The following is a 23,819-nucleotide window of genomic DNA, read 5'->3' as shown; positions in this document are numbered from 1 at the left end:
ATTTCCAATGAGCTATGCAAGGCTGGCGAAGCAAAACACTCCCAGCGTTACATGGCTCAGTGATCATGTGCGGCTGGGGAAATGAACTGTCAAAGACAAACAGTTTGCCTTTGACAGTTCAGCCAGCTCAGGAGCACTCCCTCAGCTGGAAAAAGCAGCTGAGTGAGTGCTCAGTGTTTCACTGGGCTGGCTCCTTGGCTCCTCCATAATGGGTGAGGTGGCCAGTGGGTGGATGCCCCCTCACCCATTATGGATGAGCCGGCAGGCTTGGACTGGCCTATAGGACAATAGGGCGATGACCGTACCAAAAATGCAAAATGCTAGTGTAGGCCAGTAAAAATGGCCCACTTTTATTTACCAATGTGGGCCAGTTTGAGGAGTTCCTTCACTATACAGCTAGTAGTTTTGACCATTGTTTCTGAATAAATATTCTTTAAATATCACCATTTCTTTACATTTGAACAAAAAACAACCCCTTGGGTACTATTAAAAGTGTGACTAAACACTGAATATCCATTTGCAACTGCTGGCCATTTTTTCATTTGTGCCTAAGACCGTGTTATGGCCCAGTCTGACCATGTGAGCTGCCCCTTCCCATTTCCTCCAATCTAAAAAAAAAAAAAATGTTTTTTCTTTTACATTTCATGCTGGGCTCTGGCGCCCCCCCGGGATGCGGCCGCGCCCCCCTCTGGCATAGAGTATTCTTACTGTAAAACACTGCATTGTCTCCACTCCATGTTTTTCAGCAAAGTATCGGTTAGTGTATCTAAATCTCAGTGTCCACTGTATTTCATTGGGGATGATGCATTATATTGATGAGTGAACGCACTGCCAAATGCTTTTCATGACAAACCTAGTTCTATGACCTGCTGGTTGCATGCATACATGTACAATTAGTGCTCAACCCACCCGCTGATGCCAATCTCATTGACATTCTATCTTGCCTTGCTAAACCATCCACTCTGCTTAGCCTCTTCCTTTCTTTCCTCTTACATAATGAATACACAAAGCAGATTAGATAGATCTTTACGCAAGACAGTGATCCATACTTCCTTCCAGTCTGTAAATCTACATACCATACACTGTAGTTGGCTTCCAAGCTCGCTTTGCTCTTATTAGCACCTGCAGGAGAGAGATGGTCCATCCATGGCAAGTAGCAGCCTGCCATTTTTGCCGGCCTGCTGCACCTTCCTGCCGATCCTTTACCCTGTCCCTGGAGGCTGTGCCCCAGGACAAATCTACACTGGAGGGACACACCAAGACCTCCCCTAGGGACCTCCTTGCTCATCTTCAGTTCCTGGAAATATTTATTTTTATTTTAAACAAAATGTATTGGCATTTTAATAGACAAGCACAACCGCACACCCACCCAGGCAAATAAATCCGTATAAGCAGTAGTTGGGCCCTCCTCACAATAGCAGCGTGCCTCTGACTGGTGATTCCCCCCCACTCCCCATCCCTTTGTAGCTATCCACCCCCTTCAAGCATAATCCATAGCCCCCACCATCTCAGCTAGCTTCATTATCTTTGGCCAAGGGGCCGTATCCATCTGCAAAATTCCGGCCATCAACGTGGTACATGCAATCTAACAATCCGTGATCGGGTCAATGTGCTTACCTCACTGAGGCGGTGAGCACCTCGGTCGTCAATGTCTGTTCTCCAAGGCGCAGCACGCCTGGCTCTCAATTACAAACAAGTCTTCCTCCACCTGCATGCCACCCTCGCGTTGTGTCCGCATCCCACCAAGATGCCAAACAATGTGCATGTTAACAATCTCGGGCCTACAGGGGTATATGTATCAGAAGGAGGGAACATTGCCTGTACCAGTGCATCGCAAGCCACTACAGCCTCACTTTGCCCACCATGCGCTGCCCTGTGCCAGGCAGCGGACTCAGCTAGGGTCCATCTCGCTAGGTCTGCCTACCAACGTTCAATCCTGGGTCCTTCAGATGACTTTCAAGCCATAGCTATCCTCCGCTTGGCGAGTAAGCAGATAAGGTCTTTCATGGGGATGAAATGTTGCATGTGTTTTCCACTCCTATGATACAGACCCAGCCAGCAAGGCTCTGCTGGCCAAGCCTGCATTAGTAGCCCCCGTAGCTGTTCCGTACATTATCCATTGGCCAGAACCTATCAATAACCGGGCAGGACCAGAGCATATGTAAAATAATCAGCTGCTTCCTGCAAACATCTAGGACAATTCAACTCCCACACCCTCAAACCTTGAAATCCTGTGCGGGGGTGGGGAGGAGGGAGGTCGGTCAAATAAGCCCTATGGACCACATACAGCTGAATGAGCTTGAATCTAGACTTTCTTGACACTTTTGGTGTATGTCAGTGCTCGCGCCCATTCCTTGTCCATGAATGATATGCCAATGTCGTCCTCCCACTTCGCACGCACCCTAAGTGCTGGCGTATTGCGTGTTGTCAATAGCAGTTCATCCAGCCTGGAAACCGTGTGTCTGCCCCATCATACATAGTCTCCAGCAACTAGTCTCCTCTATCCCCTTTGTAAATTCCAGCCATCTAGTTCCTCACGAAAAATTGAAGCATCAAAAATTGCCCCCGTGTATGCCAGTGGTTTGCATCAGCGTTCCAAAATCCATCAATTTGCCATCTGCCTGCAATGTGACCAACCCGTGCTCTCCTAGCACCTTCTAATCTGTAATATGGGGTCTCACCCTTTACCGGCAATTGCTACCAGCCGAATGTTCGCGGAGTATGGGTCACAAAAACCCATCATCTTCCATACCCTATGCCACACTATCCTGCCAAGCGGCACGTGCAGATCTCAGGCGACACACTGATGTCAGTAACCCATAGGAACTGCCTCCGGTAATACTGTCCCACCGACAGCTGCAAAAGCATTTAATGGAGTGCCAGCTTGTGATAAACTGCAATTAGCCAGCTAAATGATGAAGCTCAAAGTGAGGCAGCCGTATTCCACCTCCAACGAAATCCCTTTGCAGGGTAAAAAGCCTGCCCTGTCCCCACAAAAATCTCACCACCGAATCGAGGTCGACAAACCTCTTGGGAATGCAATATGGGATGTTTATGAAGTGATACAGTAAGAAGACTAGCACACCATCTTCAGCAGAGCAGCCCTACCCATCATTGATAAGGGCAGATCCTGCCAGAATGACATTGACCTAGTAACACTCTCCAAGACTCTTTGCGTTTTATGATCCTGGGAAGCGCCATGCCATGCCTAATGTTAACACCCAGATACCGGAAAGTCTCTGTGTGCCATTGCAACCCCAACTCAGGCAATTGGCTTTTATAAAGCTGACCAGGTCTGCTAACGGGAACGGGCAAGATTTGTCTCGGTTTATTTGGATGCTGGAGAGCTCCCCAAACCAGTCCATCACATCTATGATGTGCGTTAGATTTCAGCCAGTGAATGTACATAGACCAGCACATCATCCGCATACCACAAGACCAGATGCCTAGTCCCATCTACCGTTATCCTGGCCTCAGCGTAGTCTTTCTTCAGGAGCACACCAAGTGGCTCCAGGGCCAGAATGAATAGCATTGGGGACAGCAGGCGGCTTTGTTTAGTTTCCCTGTGCAATTCCCACGCTCTGGATATTTGCCTCCACGTCTGCACTCTGGCCTGGGGCTGCATATAAAGCAATTTTGCCCACCTGCGAAACCCGGTCCCTACACCAAATTGCTGCAAGGTCTCATGCAACCAATCCCACATGACGGAATCAAATGCTTTAATCGCATCTAGGGAAGCTACTGCGCAGTCCATCCCAAGACGCTTGGCGCCATCCATCACATGATGTAGCTGACGCAAGTTCCAGGCAGTGCTCAAAATGATTGAGGCCTCTGACATTCCATGTGGCAATTTCCAAGTCGCTAGCCACCCCCCTGCTCTATGCCAGGTCTCTTCGATCCCACTGACCTTCCTTTGCCCCAAGTGTAATTCCCACCAGCTTGAGGCACTATGTCCACTACCCTGCTTTGCCTCTGCAGTCCCAGTACGCCCCAATCTTCTCCAAATATGAGGCCAGCACCTGCTTAGCAGTCACATGCCTGTGTGTTTTGTCTCCATTCCATCTTACCAACTTCCAAACAGAACAAACTAACCCTCGAATAGTGTAACGCACACCTTGTGTTTCCACGGGGATGCCTCTCGATAAACCGGGATGCTCTTCGGAACCCTTCGCCTGTCCTGGACTCTGCAATGGGCCACACTAGAAGAAAGGAGGGGCAGCTTAGTTGCGATTCTTTCTCTGAGACCACCCACCTCCCAAGTCTCCCCTGCGGTTTCCCCAGGGACGACTCTCACCTTGTTAAATATAAGTGTGCGCTCTCCGTCCTGCCGCACAGGGCAGGGGAGCGTCGGGGGTGGCACCATACCGCCGAGTTACTTCACTGGCGAGGGCCGGAGTTCAGACCGGCTGCAACTCCTTCTTCAGGTAAGTCTTTATTGGTGAGAACAATGTCTTTAGATGAAAGCAATGTCTTTATAGACGAATTCGCAGATGGCAACCTTCTCGCTTCTTGTTGCAGGTGATGGAAGCTGCGGCGGAAGCTGAAGGCAGATTCGAACAGGTAAGATGGAACGCCAAGCGGCGCTGTGAGCGTCCTTGCAAATGGCTAACCTGTGGTCTTTGTCTTGCAGGCCGCGGCGGCCCGGAGAAGAATGGTTCTTGGAAATCCGAAGGGAAGATGAAGCCGTGAAGATGCTGGCCTTCAGGATGACCGGTTAGTGATGTCCTAGATGTTCCTTTCCACCACGCCCTACAGGAGCTGGGTCCACTGTGAAAGGCTGCAAGGTTCGAATGACTCCGAAGGCCGGAGGATGCTGCCGAGCAGCTAAGGACGAGATGGCGCTTGCCTTAGATGATGACGAAGCCAAAGGATGCCGAAGCCAAAGGATGCCACTGAGCAGGTCAGGATGGCGATAACTGTGGCCTAGGATGACATTGAAGCCAGAGGATACTGCCAAAAAGGTGAGGAGGACAGGACCAGATGAGCGTCACGCTGCAAAGGCAGAATAACGCAAAGCGCGTGCCGACGGCCGTGGTTTAATTAGCAAGGCGGTATCCCAGGTGCCTTTGGGGCGGGCCCCACCCTGGAAGCTAGACCGCAGTATGCAGTTCTCCTGTATTCCACCTGGGGGCGGCCATGCTGGTCCAGCAAGCGTCTTCTATGCCAGCAGTTCCAGGACTGGCTCCAGGGCATCCGAGGGGAGCCGAATAAGGACCTCAGGGGCCCATAACCCCTTGATGGGGATAAGGTCGTGACAGCACTCCCTCCTAATGCCCCTCTCAGGGTAGCTCTCCGGCCTGGTCCTGGCTTAGAGGGAAACGTCTGATGGAAACGCTGGAGCAAACGAGGGGCATGAACATACTCGCTAGGCTCCCACGTCCTATCCTGAGGTCCATAACCTTTCCAATCCACTAGATAGTAGAGCCTTGATCTCACCACCTTAGAGTCCAGGATTTCTTTCACCTTGTATTCGGGTTCTCCCTGGATGACGATCGGTTCAGGTGGAGCAGTCACACGGGTCCCGGTTTAAATGGTTTCAGGAGAGACACATGGAAAACTGGGTGTATTCTCATGTTGGCTGGTAATGACAGTCTCACAGCTGCCGGATTAATGATGGCATCCACTGGATACAGTCCCAAGAACCGTGGGCGAAATGTTCGTTTTCCTTTGATTGGTACATGCTTGGAGGCAAGCCACACCATATCCCCCACTTGATAGACAGGATCTTCCGAACGACGCTGGTCCGCGCATTTTTTCTGGCGTGGTTTAGCTTGTTGTAGGTGCTCCTGAGCTTTGGCGAAGGCTTGAGTGATAGTCGTGTGCAGGGTTTCGACTGCAGGCATTTCCAGGGTGGTAGGAATGTCTAATTCAGATGTCCGTGGGTGTCGACCGTAGATCGTGAAGAACGGTGTTTGCCCTGTGCTGCTGTGTAGCGAATTGTTATACGCATACTCAGCGATCCATAAAAGTTCTTTCCAATTCCCTTCCCCCTGATGGAGCATGCAGCGCAGGTACTGCTCGAGAGTCTGATTGGTCCTCTCAGTTTGGCCATCGGTCTGCGGGTGGTGACTGGTGGACAGACTGATGTCTATCTGGGCCAAAGAGCAGCATTTCTTCCAAAAGCCAGACACGAACTGAGTTCCCCGATCCGATATTAAGACTGACGGAAATCCGTGCAGGCGCACAACATGTTCTAGGAAGACCTTGGCAAAACCGGAGGAAGTTGGAAGACCATTGAAGGGGAAGAAGTGGGCCATTTTGGAGATTAGGTCCACAATCACCAGGATGGTATCGAAGCCTTGACATGGAGGAAGGTCGGTGATAAAATCTAGCGACAACGTGTGCCATGGGGCCGGAGGAATGGCCAACGGCTGAAGGAGTCCAGCTGGTCTTTGCTTAATAGACTTGTTTTGGGCGCAAACACCACATGAAGCCACAAATTCAATTACATCCTTGCGCCAAGTGGGCCACCAGTAGTTCCTTTTTATTTTGGCTAAGGTTTTGGTGATTCCTGGGTGACCTTCCATAAGGGAGTCATGATGTTCGGAGATAACCTGCCCCTGTAATTCCTTCACTGGAACAAATAACCGGTCCCGGTAATATGGCAGTTGACCCTTGACACTGTAATGCTTCCCTCTGGAGGCCCATTCTCGTAGCTGCTCCTGGGTGAGAACCTGTTGGATTTCGTATAGAAGTTCACTCTGGGTCATGGTGGTACTAATACCAAGAACCCTATTCTCTGGTATGATGGCCACGGGATCTGGCGGCATGTGCGCCAACTCATCTGTGCCCATGCGGGAGAGAGCGTCCGCCTTGCTGTTCTTGACTCCAGGTCGGTACGTAATTACAAAGTCATATTCTGCGAAGAAAAGAGCCTAACGCAACTGCCGTGACGATTGGGCCTTTGCTCCTTTCAAGTACTGGAGGTTCCTGTGGTCCGTTATTACAGTTACAGTGTGTTGGGCCCCCAGCAAGTAGTGGCGCCAGGCCTTGAAAGCCGCCTTGATGGCCAATAATTCCTTATCGGTGATAGCATAGTAGAGCTCTGCAGGCGTGAATTTCCGTGACCAAAAGGCCACTGGGTGCAGTTGACCTGTTAGCGGATCCTTCTGGGACAAAACCGCTCCCATGGCCAGACTGGAAGCATCAGTTTCTACCACGTAAGGGAGCTCTGGACGTGGGTGTCACAGAATGGGGGCGGAGGTGAACCTTGTCTTGAGCTCTTGAAAGGCCTTTTCAGCTTCTCTAGTCCAATTAAATGTCTTGTTGCATTTTCTGAGTAGGGAAGTAATCGGGTGCACAACGTGAGAAAAACCTGGGATGAAGCGACAGTAAAAATTCCCAAACCCTAACATGCTTTGGACTCCTTTCATGGAAGTAGGGGCTAGCCAGTTGAGGACTGTGTCCACCTTATGAGCATCCATTCGTATGCCTTGGGTGGAAAGGACAAAACCCAGAAACTCCACTTCTGTAACATGGAACAAGCACTTTTCCAGTTTTGCATAAAGGTGGTGCTTGTGAAGTTTAGCCAGGACAGCCCGTACGTGCCCTATGTGTTCTCGTTTGGGCGTGGAATACACCAGGATGTCGTCGATGTATACAAGAGCACAGACATCGATAAGTTCTCAGAGGACGTCATTCATAAAGTACTAAAACGCAGCAGGGGGGGTTGGACAGGCCGAATGGCATTACTTGGTACTCGAACAGGCTGTACTTGGTACGGAAGGCCGTCTTCCACTCGTCCCCCTCTTTGATGCGTACCAAGTGATAGGCCCCTCTCGGGTCCAGTTTAGTATAGATCTGGACTTCCTTAACCTGGTCCAGTAATTCCGGAATCAAGTGCAGCGGTTTTTAACAGTTACCTGGTTTAATGCACGATAATCGATGCACATTCTTAATTCGCCTTCCTTTTTTGGTACGAAGAATAATGGCGCCGATGAATTGGACGGGCGAATGAAACCATTGGCCAGGTACTGCTTCAAGTATGTTTTCAGATGCTGATTTTCTGGTTCAGTGAGTGCGCAAATGTGCCCACATGGGATCTGGGCTCCGGGCAGCAGGTCGATTTGGCAGTCGTAAGGTCTGTGGGGTGGTAACGTGTTTGCCTGCTCCTTCTGGAAAATGTCGTGGAAGTCTTGGTAGTGAACAGGCAAGGTCACGACCCCTCCGAGGGTGTGAGCCAATCCCACCCGTACCAGTGAACTTGCAAGTTTGGCCTTCTGCCTTTTTGGGTAACAGGTATGCGTACAGCTATGGGCGAAAACCAGTTCACAAGCTCGCCAGTCAATTCGGGGGTTATGAGCAACCACCCATGGCATTCCCAGGATCAGCCGGAATTGGGGAGCCTTGATTAGGTCGAAGGCTATGATTTCGCGATGCCCATCTTCGCACAGGAGGGTGAGTTCAGTGGTGCACTCTGACACAGGGCCTGAAGCAATTTCGGTGCCATCTACAGTGGTTACGGTTTCTGTGGTTGACTTGGAGCACAGGACTAGGCCCATCTTTGCTGCAAGGTCTTGATCGATATAGTTCCCTACTGCCCCGCTGTCAAGGTAAGCTTCCAACGAATGCATCTCAAAGCTGGATTTCTTCGCTCGACAATTGGACCCCTACAATTGCCGGGCTTGATAGTTTCCCGAATCCTCTTCCTGGGTTTCCTTATCTGTGGCACTGACTGCTCGTCTGGGGGGCTTAACCGGGCAGTCCTTCAAGAAATGGCCTGCTTTGCCGCAATATAGGCACAATTGCATCTCCCTCCTCTTATCTCTTTCGCCCTTGGTTAGCAGAGGTCTAAACCCTCCTATCTGCTTAGGTTCGCTGGTCCCGTCAGGGCCCCGCGAAGAATCTTCTTTGGGACATACAAATAATGGGCACGAATCCGATTTCCCTCGGTCACTCTTCCTATCCTGCAGGCGACGGTCCAACTGTACCATCAGACTGATGAATTCGGCACAATCCCGGGATGGATCCACCATTTGGGCCAAGACGTCCTTGAGCTCTCCACGAAGGCCCCAGTGGAATAGCGTAGTCCGTTTATCGTCAGGCCAGTCTGCCTTGACCACCAGCCGATTGAAAGTTGCGATGTAAGTTAGCAGGTTCTGACTCCCTTGACGGAGTGACAAGAGTTCGTTGTCCAGAGCTTGCCCATGATGGCGTTGAGCAAAGAGTTTTTCCAGCTCCCGTTGAAACCCATCAAAGTCTCGTAGCAGAGGGTCATCTCGACTGATGAACGGAACCGACCAGTCAGCCGCGCTCCCACTAAGGTAAGATAACACGAAAGCTACACGTGCTTGGTCGGTGGGAAACGCCCCTGGTCTGCACAGAAAGTGGAGGCGATATTGGTTCATGAAGGTGGCATATTGCCGAGGATCCCCTGTAAAGCGTTCTGCAGGAGCCAATGGCACAGTTCCAGGGAGATCGATTTGGACTGGACTGCTTGCGGTAGCTGAGGTGGACGGGCCCATTCCGGGCAACGGGGCTTGTCCTGCTTGTGACTGAAGAAGTTGCCTCCCAAGATCATCCGTCCTCTCTTTGGCGACAATCCCTTCCCTGCGTAATGCGTTAGTCTCCTGCCGCGCAGAATGGACTTCCGCATGCAACTGTCCCAACAACTGGGCGAGCTGATCTGTTTCTGAGGTTTCCATACTAGACGCCCAGGTGGATAATTAAAGTTAGGGCTTCGCGTTCTGTAACGCTCACCTTGTGTTTCCACGGGGACGCCTCTCGATAAACCGGGATGCTCCTCGGAACCCTTCGCCTGTCCTGGACTCTGCAATGGGCCGCACTAGAAGGCAGGAGGGGCAGCTTAGTTGCGATTCTTTCTCTGAGACCACCCACCTCCCGAGTCTCCCCTGCAGTTCCCCCAGGGACGGCTCTCACCTTGTTAAATATAAGAGTGCGCTCTCCATCCTGCCGCACAGGGCAGGGGTGCGTCGGGGGTGGCACCGTACCGCCGAGTTACTTCACTGGCGAGGGCCGGAGTTCAGACCGGCTGCAACTCCGTCTTCAGGTAAGTCTTTATTGGGGAGAACAATGTCTTTAGATGAAAGCAATGTCTTTATAGACTAATTCGCAGATGGTAACCTTCTCGCTTCTTGTTGCAGGTGATGGAAGCTGCGGCAGAAGCTGAAGGCAGATTCGAACAGGTAAGATGGAACGCCAAGCGGCGCTGTGAGTGTCCTTGCAAATGGATAATCTGTGGTCTTTGTCTTGCAGGCCGCGGCGGCCCAGAGAAGAATGGTTCTTGAAAATCCAAAGGGAAGATGAAGCTGTGAAGATGCTCGCCTTCAGGATGACCCGTAAGTGATGTCCTAGATGTTCCTTTCCACCACGCCGTACAGGAGCTGGGTCCACTGTGAAAGGCTGCAAGGTTCGATTGACTCCGAAGGCCGGAGGATGCTGCCGAGCAGGTAAGGACAGAGATGGCACTTGCCTTGGATAATGAGGAAGCCAAAGGATGCCGCTGAGCAGGTAAGGATGGTGATAACTGTGGCCTAGGATGACATCGAAGCCGGGGGATACTGCTGAACAGGTGAGGACAGGACAGGGCCAGATGAGTGTCACGCTGCAAAGGCAGAATAACGCAAAGCGCGTCCCTTTAGACGGGTGTGGTTTAAATAGCAAGGCGGTATCCCAGGTGCCTTGGGGCGGGCCCCACCCTGGAAGCTTGGGGCGGGCCCCACCCTGGAAGCTAGAACGCAGTATGCAATTCTCCTGTATTCTACCTGGGGGCGGCCATGCTGGTCCATTGTCCATAGAAACCCCGTCCCAGCAAGCGTCTTCTATGCCAGCAGCACCAGGACTTGCTCCAGGGCATCCAAGGGGAGCCGAATAAGGACCTCAGGGGCCCATAACCCCTTGATGGGGATAAGGTCGTGACAAATAGGTGGCGAAAACCAAGCAACCTTGAGGAAATGCCCTCCCCAACCTTCTCCCAAACAGGCCCCGTAGCATACCTTGCACTCTGGCCCCACTGCCTCTCCCACCCAGCCCTACCAGGTGAGTGTACAGCAGTGTGATGCCTTAAAACAGACATCCAAAACATGTTGTCTTGTGTGGTGTCCCAGCAGCCAGCCGCTTGCACTCATAAAAGGTGTTGTACCATCTACATGTGTTTAATTCCTACGCATTATGGATCACCTTGCGCTTCGCAGGGTTGATTAGCATATATCTCATGTTTGCCCTGCACAGTCTTTCTTTTGTGAGGCCAAACATAGCCCTCTGCTTCTGTACCAGCATTGTGTAGTAAGGATAAATTGCAAGCTTTGCTGACGCATCTACGATGCTTCCCCCGTCTCTAGAGCAGGCCGAGATCCGTTCCCTGTCTTTGTAATTCATAATTCTTGCTATTGAAGGCCACAGCGGGGCTCCCGATGGAGGTCTCTGGGCCAGTGCCCTGTGTGCCCTCTCCACTGTGAAGCCCTTGGTCAACGGCGCCAGGCCCACCTCCTGCAGGAGTAGATTTTTGACATAGGTGCTCAGGTAACTTCCTTCTTCGCCTTCTGGCAACCAAAGGATCCTGATATTATTCTTCCTAGCCCTGCTTCGAGTCCTCCGCTCGGTGCTCTAAAATGCACACTTCAGCAGCCACTTTAGACATCTGCACCTGGGGGGCTGCGACGTTAGTTGTGTTTTCACACACCTGCACTTCCACAGTCCCTATCCGATCCGACAGGGTCTGCACATCCTGCCTCAGCAACCGAATGTCTACAATGACTACATCTACTTTTTTGTTCCTAGCATGACTTAAGTGATGCTATGGCAGCGAGGATGTGATTCTCCTCCTGTGAGTCTGACTGTGAGGAAGCAGCATCTCCTCCAGCAGTTGGCTGCCCCCACACTCCTTACTGGCACTGTCCCTCTTAATGAATGGCCTCCATATTTGTTTGTATGGCCTTACTTCGATGTCTGTCCGGCATCTATGTGCAGCCCAGCTCACAGACCGCCAGTCCCCAAACCTGCCTCTGGTCAAAATTTGGGCAACAGATGATGGTTTCTTGTCCTCACTCCCTCGCTCACCGAAGTCGAGGGTATGGTATCAGTATTCGCAGCATCACTTTTTTTTCTGGTGCAGGGCAGGCCACTTGCTGGTGGACCCCCTCCCCCCGGGCATACTGGTTTTCTTCAGTAGCGTATATGGAGGCCAATGCGGGTGCTGTGATCGCTGCTTGTTGTTTGATGCCCTGTGAGTGATGTGGCCGCCACACCGTTGGATTCAAGGGACCCGGGAGTGGGGCCCCTCCTGTTGACCTGTTGGTTTTGTCTTCCCCCGGTTCAATCGCTCTTCGGGCAGGGTTGAGCACCTCGGGGGGGCTGTGTGCCTCACAGATTTCCATTGCCCAACCAGGAGGTGGTCTCTTCTATTCCAGGTGGGCTGTGAGCCTGTTCATGCCACTCCTCCAGGCTTCAGTTGTGCTCCCTCCAGCTGGCCACCGCTGTCTCTTGAAGCAAGGTGGGCAGCCTGTGTGTCCAATGCTACCTTGTCGGTGTAAGCTCCGTGAAGTAGAACAAGCCCGCTCTCTGTTTGTATGCTGCAAATGCAGCTGTGTATCACCAGTGGCCCCTAGAACAGGATCACTGAACAGTCGGTGCAGTGGCCATCTTGAGGCACCTCGCTCACGCCTCTGGCTTCCTCTTCATCGCAGGGAACGAGGGTCTCCACGTGAGACTGGTCAAAGTGAGGGCGTCACTTGGCTTACCGGGCGATCTGGTCTCCACAGAACCTTTTATTTCCAAAGTAGAGTTAAACAGGGATCACATTTGCATGCTCTGGCTGCTGTCCATGCCCCCCCAGTTCCTGGAAATAGTTATTTCCATTTGCGAACATATGGTTAATTTACTTTTAAGGGAAGCATGAATTGCCTAAAGCCTGGTTTCCTTAAAGACAAAAAAAATAAATATCTGTACCACAGATGGTGGCTGCGAGTGCCAATACCGCTTTTATGGCCACTGTGATGAATTCTGTGGAGTAATTACTGATTCTGTGGTGATGCCGTCCTCCCACATGGCCTGGGGACAGCATCCGCTACCTGATCCTGGGGGAGGGGACGACTACCAGGAGGAGGTGACCTCTCCATTAGGAGAGAAGAAATATTCTTCCACCCTTACTAAACAAACCCTATGACACCTAAACTTCTGATGGCATAATGTCATTCAAGGCAGAGTACCATTCATACCTCATATACACAGCACACACCTCCCGTCTGTTTTTGTTCTAAACAAAATCACTTTAGAAGTCCCATAAATCCTCAAGTACTGAGATGGGGAAGAGGGTGTTAATGTGGATTAAAGTAAAGACCAAGCTAAACATGCAGACTATTTGTTTTAATGAAGCCTGAGTGCAAGCAACGTTTAAAAATGGTGTCCGCATTGAGAAAAAGGGAGAAGGAAGTAGCACAGGAATGGACCGTGCTGGAGAAGGCAGGTGCTTCCAGACTTATGCTCACCAGCATTACCTACCGGCGAAGCGCAAGGCCAAAATGGACACAGCAGGCACTGTGGGAAAACCATTGGGGAGCCAGCTGTAGCAGAGCTACCAGGAACATGGTCATATTGAGAAGCAGCAGTCTTATCGGAGGGTGGACGCAGAGCTTGCAGGAGAGCAAGGAGAAGATCTGCAGAGTGGGGATTGACTTCCCAGAGGGGAAACTTCACTGCAGCAATGTGTCACAGGTCGGCAATGCTATCAGACACTGGTGAGTCTTCCCCGAGATATTGGGGACCCTGGGGTGTATTGACCGGCATGTGAGCAATTAAGAACTTGTTTTGAATACCAACCAAGTAGAATACAAAGACAGAATTTGCACAAAACCTCATGTATGAGATGCCAATATGGGGAAGATTGGAGCAAGTATTACCACAAACAAATGAATACTAATGAAGAAGTTAAATGACAGAACTTGAACAAGCCTGCATTTTTGAGATATCAATGTGGGGAAAGTTGGAACAGGTCAATGAAGTATAGACACAGTGAAGGAATACAACTGTGATTAACAGACAGTGAACTCAGAGAAGAAGTCCTGGTAAAAGAAACACATGGGCAGTGAGCATTTGTGAGGAAGATAACTGGCAGAGAAGTATAGAGGATCTGCAAGACCCCAGAAGGGGATTCCTGGCAGGAGAGTACACCAGGCAATCCATTTGAAACATACAGAAGAATAAGACATTGTTCAAAGATGGGCTTTGAAAGCATACTGGGCAATCAGGACTTGTTTGCTTCATATGATATCGTCTGCCGACAGGAAACCCTTTTAATGGACACCCTGGCCATTTTAGGGTGTGATGTCTTTATTGAAGCACAGCGAGGTCTAAGGGGTTGTCCTTACGGAGGTATTTTAACAGCTATTAGGCGTAATCAAGGTCTCGCTTCCAAATGTGACTATACCATCAGCGATCTCAACAAGACTAGTGCAAATTCTTCCTTCTTTTGCGCACATCATCCGCCCAATTGAATCTGATATCCCCACAATAATGCATCCTAACTCATCGTGGTTAAGTGTGGACAATAATTCAACAATGGTTAACCAGCAGTCAAATAAAGCAGCCTATGACGTTTTTAGCAAACAACCTCGTGCTAAAGGTAAAGCAAGGCATCTCATTACCAAACCCTATCAACCAAGTAATAAAACATCTAAAGCTAACAATCCTTCATCCCGTACTCTCACAATTGATCTAACCAAACCTACGGAATAAAATTGTGAACAAACTGGTCCGTTTGGACAATCGTTTAAAAACCTAAGTCCTCCCAAGACAAATTGAAAAACCGTCCAATCTTCCAACGAACCACTCTCCTCTGAACCAACTTATTACCGCTCTGGAGGACAATGTACCTATTCCCCACATTCAAGCAAATTCACAAGGTCCTTGCGAGAAATCCACGCATGCAGTGGCCACTGTGCCTCAGCCGGCGATTCCGCAGTAAGCATCAGACCCAAAAAACATGCATACCCAGAACAATGTAATTAAAGCTGCTGTTGAGGCTTATCTTTCAAAACGCACATTTGAAATAAATGCGGTAGTTCCTGTAAAAGAGACTGGACCAAAAGCTTTAATTACAAATTCACAAGAATCTAACGTAAGTGAAACGCAGCTGCAGTTCAAGCATCAGGTGATCATGGAACAGGCGAAACAACTTATCTCAACAAACTCTCCTCTATCTACAATAAGAGAAAGAAAGCTACCTCATACGACAAATGAACAAAATGAGATAATTAAGACAGTTATTGAAACCTACCTCGCGCAGCACAACCAGGCGCTGAATCGTAGCGCTCAATCAAAAGATACAGAGCCCAGAGTCACACATACAAACAGCAGTGTTTCGACAAATGACTTCGTTTTACGACAAAGGACCCGTATTTCTGCATAAAACCCTCCACATGAAAGCCAACACACAACAGAAGGCCCCAACAATACACAGCAGAAGCCGGATCCTAAAAAAAATGTTTTTGCCAATTATCACATGCTAATATCGAAATGTCGAGCAGATCCTCACCAACAGTATGAATTATCAAGAGCAAGTGTTCTCAATATCTTTAATGATATCCCCTAACTAGAAGATCTGACATCAGCGGACATTGACCAAGTGGAATTCATTTGTGATGTGAATTTATCCATAGTTCGGTTATGGATGAAATCTGGTCTAGTGTTGAACACGTTATGGCGAGCAAAGATGGAATTATTCAGAATGGGCTTCCTTCTGGCACAAGATCCCAAAAGGAAGAACTATGAAACATTGCGTGAGACACAAATAACAAAAAAACCCTGCATTACTGAATTTTAATGCGCTTACTGCACTCTAGAGCAAAAAATTACCACTGGACAGCATTTTAATGCTCAAGCATAACCACCATTGCACCAAAGAGTTTCCAAAAGAAAACCAAGTTCTCTCACACTTGTAAACTGGAATACGAGGGAAATAGCCATTTGCAATGGGAACAAAACCCCAATCTCTCTGAGGCGAACATAGTAATCCTTCAGGAAACCTGGATGACTACCTCTCCTATATGGGACAACCATGATATAGCTTTCATTCCAGCGATATTAGCGCAGAAGGGCTGCCTGATGGCAGGCCTTTTAGTGGCTGTTAAATCCAGTTCAGCCATCAAATTACATCCATGGGTTAGTCCGAACAGCTATATCCAACTTGTTAAAATCTCAGTCGATGCTCAAGACCTAGCTTTAATTAACCTATACAGAAACCCTGCAGCAATATCAGATGGCCTCTTCTTTAGAGACGTGTCCATGTTATTTGAAGTGATTGCAAAAACGAATGGAATTACATCAATCATCCTAACTGGAGTTCTTAATCTTGATTGTATTAAAACAACCAGTGGGAAGAAAACTCAAGAAATAAATAAATGGAACAGCTTCATGAATCATGTTGGCATGAGAATGGCCAATGGCTCTCTATCAGGTAATATACCATCACATGTGACTTGGCAGAGAGGTGCTTCAACAAGTACTATTGACTTCATTTATTTATCTGAGGCTCAATTTATGTTGTCAACATGTTTCAAAATAATAACGCAATCTGCGAGTGATCACATGTTAATGTTAATCTGGCCTAGGAATAGCCCTGATAATCAACAAAAGTGGCCATGGATGCCTCAAGACCTAAGCATAAACAACGCTAAATCTCGCTTCAAGTGGACCCCGAAGACTCTGTCATCACTAAACGTAACATTGAATGCGCAGCTAAGATCATGTCAACCTCAATCCTATGTAGATGCATTGTCATTGTACAAAAATGTATATATTCCTACCAGGAGTAAACATAACCATGTATTTGACCCGCACATGCAACAGGCAAAGAAAGCATATTGAAGAGAATTGAGAGCTATCTACCATTGATTGAGAGGATCAAAGCATGTAAAGTTATCAAATCTCGCTTTAGAACTTGGTCTAGATCACATAAAGGTAAATTGTTCCAGCAAGATGGTGAAGCTTTCTTAGTGGCAACAGCTAATAAAAATGCAGCACAAATTTGGCAATTATTAAATGCAAACTCAAACCATAAACAATTGCAGACACAATTAAATGGAGTCTCTGAAAGTCAGTGGATCACACACTTTTCGGCTGTATACGTGGACAAGTCTTTTGATTCATTTCACTACAAAACCCAATCTACATCATCTTGGACCTTGGAATGCTCGGAGTCCATAATAGAGGAACTCATACTGAAATCATCTTCTTCACGGGCTGCTGGACCAGATGGCATCACCAACCATATGCTAAAACAACATCCCAAACATTGGGCAACCATACTAAATAATATTTTTCAACACATCCTTAGTTCACAGAAAATTCCGGATTCATGGCGTACCTCACTTATAGTACCGATATTTAAAAAGGGCGATCGTGGAACACCTTCAAACTATCGACCAATAGCTCTTTTGGACTCTCCAGGCAAAATCTTTAATTGTCTAGTTTTAAGGGATTTCAATAAATGGTCACAGTCATCCAATTCTCGCGATCGAAATCAGACAGGCTTTGTTCCAGGTCTTGGGACTGCAGTCAATCTATTGATACTTAATGCTCTAAAAGAACAAGCAAAAAATACAAACACATAATTGTTCTTTGCATTTATTGATTTAAATGCTGCATTTGACTCAGTCTCAAGAGTGAAGGTAATTGAGAAATTGATCAAAGCCCAATGTCCTCAGAGTCTGATTGACATCATTTTCATGTTGCATTCATCAACCTATATACAGGTTCGATTGTCCATCATGGGATTGTTATCTGCTGTAATAAGAACCTCAAGAGGGCTGAAGCAGGGTTGTATCCTGGCCTCGGCCCTCTTCAATTTCTTCATTCATGATGTCAGAGATATCTTCTTTCCTATCACATCAGATTCTCCAAAAATGAATTTGATTGCAATACAAGCATTATAGTATGGTGATGATCTTGTTCTTATCTATAAGACCCTGATAGGATTGCAAAAGTTACTATCTGCACTTCCTACTTACTTTGATGAAAATGAACTGTCAATGAATGTAAAAAAGTCACAAATAGTAGTATATACCCCCAAATTAACTAACAGAAATACATTTATATGGAGGGTCAAAGACATCACCCTAGATGTTGTACCTAACTACAGATATCTGGGTTTACCATTTGAAGGCAACACTTCTGCCTCAGTGCATTTACACACATTGCAAGATAAATTAACATCAGCCATATCCCAAACTAAAATAATACTCTATAAATATGGCAAATTCACTATTAATCCAGCGCTGCTTTTTTGGCAACAAAAAGTATCTCCTTTGTTGTTGTATGGGTCGGAGTCAAGAGCTATTACCTCTACTCAATGTCTGAATAAATTAGAAGCCACATTCTGGAGACAGATTCTCAGTGTACCACAATCCACTCCTGGTCCATGCTTGAGATATGAGTTGGGTCTTATATCCTTAAGTGAGACATATCACTGGAAATTATGTGCTCTACTGTGTAAATGTCTTGTTAATAACAACGAAGTGTCAATTCTTGCGGTGTTATTGTCCTATTTGTTTTCATTGAACCACTTGTTCATCCAGAAATGGACTAAATATGTTTTCCAAGTTCTGGCTGTGGCAGATGTTAACCTGGAAACCCTTATAATGAATTCTGTAAGAGCTAAAAAGAAAATCTTCCTCCAAGATTGGATTCACACTCGTTCATTATGCCTGCAATATAAGCACTTTAATAGCAAATACTATGTTGAAAAGAGAATGGGGGTTGTTGAATCTTATCTGGCTAAAGCCCCCTCTCCACAAATACGTACGGCAATTGTTAGAATGAGATTTAACTTATGGCTCACCCGAGATGTCTTGGCCCAACGTAGACAAATAGGTATGACAGAGAATTTCTGTAGATTCTGCAGTGATCAAGCACATAAAGAAACCTTAGAACATCTAATTATAGAATGTGCAACACTGATTCCACTGAGAAACAAACTGTATGAAAAGCATATGGCTGTAGTTGCAAATGTGCAGCCTGAACTTAGATGGGCTTTCCTTCTTAACTCTGCCAACATGAGCCTAAACATAGCCTCGGTGAATTTTCTTACTGCTCTTCTTTTGGAAGATTAAAATGGATAGTGTGAAATTTTTGGATGAAATGTTAAAAAACTAAAATATCTATGTTACAGAATCTTGGTAATATTTTAGCCTAGATATAATGTATTTCAGTTAAACATCTCACAGCGATTGTCTGAGCGTGTAGAAGTAATTTGATTCTCCATACTCATTTGATAGATCTGATATTACTGACATTATTTCATTTTTATGTGTAAATCAAAGTTTTCATGTGTGTAAATAACTTAGAACTTTTCTTTTCTGTAACTTAGTATGAATTTAAGAATTGTATTTTTATAAATTGAAAAAAGTAGATTGATTTCAGCTAAACTTCAATTTAAAAAAAAAAGGTCTCGCTATGCGAAAGATTGACTCAGGCAGAAATGATATGCTTGCGACCCTTCTAGAATAGACAGTCCTAGTTGTGGGGACGACCAGCAGGTGTTTGGTGGTTAATGTATATTTTAAATCGGAGATCTCCCAGATGGAGGATGCCTTGTCTGCACTCTCTTTCTTACTATTGCAGGAAATCCCTGAGGAAGGAGAGTCAGTCATTGTTCTGGGAGATTTCAATGCTGAATGCCTGGAGGACAGCTGGTACCAAGAACCAAGCAGGAATAGAATGTTGAGGGTGGCCCCTGAGAGGGGTTTAATGGTTTGGCAGTAGATTGAGGCGTGGGATTTGTCATCATTGAATGGTGAATTTAATGGTGATGTGCCTCTTTGCTTCACTTGGCATAGTGGTCCCTGGCGTTCCACCCTGGATTATTTTTTTCCTCACGGCTGACATGCTCCAGAGGGGTGGAAACTTGCAGATAAAGAGGACAGAGCTTAGTGACCACTCCATGGTGTGTTGTGAGCTGTCAATGCCTCGGATAAAACGTGGAAATGATTTGACTCTGAATGTTGAGATTAACCCAAGGAATCATGTGGGTTAAATGGTCCCAGGAAAATTTCCATTTGATGATCAGATCACGGGTCTTCTAAAACAAAAGATATATGTTAGCTGAGTGGTTTTGCCGCTTGTGTTTTATCCATTTTGGAGGGTTTACTACCTGCTAGTCACCTGGAGAGAAGGGCTAGGCTGGTTGGGTTTAATCATGCTTTTGATATATTGGTTTGAGTGCGCAAGAAGCAGATGCACACTGAAATTAAAGCTATCGAGAGGGATAACTTGCCTGGGGAACCTTTAGAAATTCGCAAAGTGAAACAGAACTACAAAAATTGGCTGAAAGGTCATAAATTTGTGATGAAGATAAACAATGCCGAAAAATGCTGGGATGCATGTTGGGTAATAATACCAGCAGGTTTTGGCAGTTTATCAAACCAGGTGGGATTGATCAGTTCTTGTAGACTCAGCCAATAAGTGAAGAAGTCTGGGTGAAGCACTTCACGGAAGTCTAGGTAAAGCCAGGATTGAATAGTAGCAGTATTTTAGTAGCCCAGGTTGGCTGGTTGGGGGCTTTCTCGTGGGATTTGGACGATATAGCCCTGCTAATTAAAAAAAAGTCAAACGCCCCCAGCCCTGATAGCCTCTCTAATTTAACTTTTAAATCAAATATTTTGTTATGGTCTCAAGTACTCTTTAATCTATTTGAGAGCATTTTACAAAAAAGAGACCTTACAGGAACTTGGAATGCAGCCTTGATTGTGTTGATTTTTAAGGTGGGAGATAGACTGTACCCTCTACAATATAGGCCAACTTCGCTCCTGGATGCATCTAACAAGATTTTTGCTAAAATGATTTTGCAGCATCTTCAAACCTGGGAGGGATGGCGAAAGCTTAGACCAATGCCAGGCATGTTTTACTTTTAAGAAGGGGGTGGGGACAGTTTTTAATAGTTTTATACTCTCCCTTCTATCAGGGCAAGTGAAAGATCAAGGGCGACCGATATATCTGGCCTTCCTTGACATAAGCAAAGCCTTTGATCATGTTAACCGGGCTGTTTTATGGAAGAGTTTACACGATAATGGATGCCCTCTGCCTTTAATTGGCAATCTGGAGGCTCTCCATTCGGGGCAAGAATCAAGGTTAGATTGGATGCACATGGTTAGTTTTCTCAGATTGGATATAGACGAACCGAGGACTGTGGCAGGGATGCGTCCTTAATCTATTTTTATTCAGTTTTATATTAAAGATATTGCTGGGACAAAGTGAGGACAAATCTGCCGAAATTGGAGGAGATTAAAGTGCAGTATTTGATTTAAACGGATGACATAGTCATCTGCGATATGACCCCCATAGGACTCCAAAGAGCATTAAAGGCAGTATTTGAATTCCTAGGTAATCTGGACCTTTCAATAAATAGCATCAAATCTAAGATCTTGGTGCAAAATAGGGAAAGGCTCAAAGGGGAAAAATGTGTACGGTCTTTGAATGGTCAAGTCTTGGAAGTCGTTCAGAAATACAAATATCTGGGCTCTGTATATATGATGGGAAGGGAAGGAGTGGTACTGACGAGGACTTAAAGTCAGAATATTTGGCAGCAACCAGTCAATTGATATAATTTGATTTTAAATTTGGAAGATTCTCAGTCATGCGCGTGATGAAGTTATACAGACAGAAAGTTGTGCCAACGCTGATCCTATGGGGCAAAGACTGCTGTAGATGGGACGCCGTGGGATACGTTGAAGGCAAAACTGTGGTCAAGGGTCTTGCGCTTTCCAACGTCGTTCCCTCGGCTGGTATTTTGTATGAGCTGGGCCAACTCCCAAACCTTTATTGATTGAGGAGAACTGCAGATTTACAGTAATATAGTCTGTCCCCCAATGCATTTTATTGTCATTCTCAATTCAATCTGGGAAGAAGGCAATTGTAGGGTTCTTGTGAGCTGCGTGAAGTGGTGCACGCATTTTCTTTCGAAAAGAGAATCCTCAGCATTGGAATTGACCGTGAACCCAAAAAAGAATTAAGTAAAAGCTGTACAGCTATGTATGGATCCAACTTAGGGCCGAGTTCTTGGAATATCGATGTTTTAATGACCATTTTGCTTGATCAATAAACTTTTAATGTTTTGGCCCCATATCTTAAGAAGCATCCTTCTAAGGACTTCAGGTCTAAAATGCTGAGGTTAAAGATACATGTGTTCCCTACCCTGGAGCTGTTTGGGATTAGGAGGGAAGGTGCTGAGGGGAATGAGACTTTCGCTATTGTCCTCAGGAGGATGAGACCCTAAAACAGCTTTGTACAAATTGGCCTGCTTTACATCCATTTTGGAAGGAAAAAACAGAATTGTGTCAGTTCCTCGGAGGAGGATTCATCGATCAGGATTTTAAATACAAATGAAATTTCTTTATCATTAAGGTTTTTAGAATTTTTGGATGTGGTTTTAAAATGTTAACAATAATGTGTTATTCTGTGAAAATGAAATTGATGTTTTTAAATGTGTGAAAAGTTCAGTTCATGTACTAAAATGATCCATATAAAATAAAAAATTAAAAATTGTGGAAAGATACCTGGCAGTAGAGTATACTAGGGGATCTAAAATAGCCTCCTAAAGGGTTCCTGGCAGGGGAGTATACCAGGAGGTCATCCTTAAGAAACTGTTGTTTGAAAAACACTTTTGGCATCCTTAATGAACTGTGCTTGAAAAAGACCCTTCTGCCATCCTACCCGAGATATCCAGGGGAAGGGAACTACTCTCTGGATCCAAGCATTTCTCCTTAGATAGGACTATTTTGTTGGATTAATCTATGTGCTTTAATTTTGAACACTTTTTGCTAAACCTAACTCAGAAATGTCCTTCCATCCTTAGTTGGTAATTAATTTCTAGTGTGAGGGTGTAACGCTCACCTGAATCCCTCGGAGGCGCAGGTCTGGGCTGGGGGTTCTCGGAGTCTTCTAGGGTCACGCGCAGGCCTCGAATGCCACCCTGGAAAGGCCCTCTCTTCACTGAGATCTTGATCTGAAGGGTGAGGTGTCTGCAATTGGGAGAGCAAGGGGTTAATAGGATATATAAGCCTGACTGGGCAAGCTGACTCCCCTTCCTGGTACTCCCCACGTAGTTCGTAGGCTAAATGTGCTCACCTTATATAGGTGAAAGCGGAGCTCTCCATCCTGCGTCTGTGCAGGGGCGCCGAAGCCAGTTACTTCACTGGTTAATTGTCCAGCCTCTTGGTTGCAGAGGATGAAGATTTGGAGCTAGGCCGTCATTAGCAGCACGAACGGCGGTTGCTTGAATGGAGAGCGATGTAAAGGCGAAGGTATTGCAGGCAAGTAAGTAGAAAATGTCAATTCGAAGTTTAAAGCACTTCTTAATGTCTCTTTTCCTTTTTCAGGTTGCAGAAGCAGCTGGGTAGAAAAAATAGATGTCGAGGAATGCGCCGAGGAGTGAGAAAGATGAGAGCTGCCCAAAACACGTGCGTATGGATGGAGTTTTGTATTTCTTAATGATGTCCTTTTGTTTTGCAGATGCGAGTAGCAGCGTCGGCGGAGGCGAGAAGAATGCAGCGCAGGTAGGGAAAGTTTCACGATGGTTACTAACCAATGTCCTTGCTTCCACAGGGTGCCAAAAAATGGAAAGCTGCAGCCCGTGGCTTGAGATGCACCGATGGATTGGGTAAGTGCTGCGCTGGTTGTTATCTCGTGCTAACCTGGTGTTCTTTTCCCTTCTCAGATGCTGCAGAAGACGAAGATGGTATTTCAGAAGGTAAGATTATGGATTTCTCTTCCCTAGATGCAGAAGTTGAAGATTCTCTGGAGCTGACACGGTGAGCGTCTTGCTGCTATTGCAGAATAACGCGAAGCACGTTGCTCTGATCGGGCGTGGT

This window comes from Ambystoma mexicanum, chromosome 3p (assembly GCF_040938575.1).
Source record: "Ambystoma mexicanum isolate Mex_15411 chromosome 3p, UKY_AmexF1_1, whole genome shotgun sequence".
Taxonomy (NCBI): domain Eukaryota; kingdom Metazoa; phylum Chordata; class Amphibia; order Caudata; family Ambystomatidae; genus Ambystoma; species Ambystoma mexicanum.
The sequence above is the reverse complement of the archived record's forward strand: the minus strand, read 5'-3'. Positions refer to the sequence as shown.